The sequence below is a fragment of the Meleagris gallopavo genome, chromosome Z (genome assembly GCF_000146605.3).
Source record: "Meleagris gallopavo isolate NT-WF06-2002-E0010 breed Aviagen turkey brand Nicholas breeding stock chromosome Z, Turkey_5.1, whole genome shotgun sequence".
Lineage (NCBI taxonomy): Eukaryota > Metazoa > Chordata > Aves > Galliformes > Phasianidae > Meleagris > Meleagris gallopavo.
The window spans coordinates 62,817,085-62,817,962 of NC_015041.2; the positions used below are offsets into that span (position 1 = coordinate 62,817,085).

General features: G+C 34.7%; 1 long non-coding RNA gene across 1 annotated transcript in view; it reads right to left on the minus strand.

Moving 5' to 3' along the window:
• LOC109364103 overlaps nt 1–360 on the minus strand; it is a 56,886-nt gene extending 56,526 nt beyond the window's left edge. The window contains exon 1 of the long non-coding RNA XR_004162147.1: nt 247–360. This is a non-coding gene — a long non-coding RNA (uncharacterized LOC109364103). The remainder of the gene's footprint in view (nt 1–246) is intronic.
• Nucleotides 361–878: the final 518 nt, after the last annotated feature.

Below are 878 nucleotides of genomic sequence, written 5' to 3' on the forward strand. Positions count from 1 at the left end.
AAAAAAAAAAAAGTTCTCTGGAAAGCTATGAAAGTAGAATTTTAAAGCTTAGAACTTTTTTGATGCAACCAAGCGCACAGGACTAGAAAGTAAAGGCTACATGAAGCATCAGATATTCTGTTCACAGGAATAGCTACTGCTCCTTTGGCTTTAGAAAAGCTACCTGGATCCATAGCAGCTGTAAATCTTCAACATTTTTTTTACTGTCTTTTGTGCTTATTTATGGTGTGAATTTGATTCACTTACCTCTGTTCCCACTGTGGAAGTAAGGGATGGACGTGTACTCTCATGGCACCACAGCACACCTCAGGCAGCTAGGAATGTAATTTCAGAAGGTAACCAATACATTCTTCCATCCTCAGAGCTGTTTATAAAATATTATTCTTATTAAAATGCTTTCTGTAGACCTTGTAACATGTTTCAACTGACTGGAGAAGAAAGTAATCTCAGATAACACAAACACAGAATACTACAGACTCCATGTGAAACACACCTTATATTTCCCTCTAATGTTGGCTTCCTCTTCAGACAATGTATTCCTTCATCATGTTAAATACAAACAGAGGAGCTATTGAAAGAAATAAAAATAGCTGTCATGAATGGTTAATTCTTCCTTTGTTCACCTGCCAGGAAGAAATCCAGTCTCTAAAAGTTTGAAAGGCCCAGGAGAGTTTGTGTTGCTCAGTCTAGCATGGACTTTTTTTAAAATATGTATATGTGTATACATACATATGTATATTCATTTGCTTTTATATGAAGTCTATGCAATAATAAGAATATAACACTTTACATACTTATTTTCTTGCACAATAAGTAATACTTAGTGGGAGTCTAAACTGATTAGAGCATCTGTGTTGATTAGAGTACAACAAAAATAA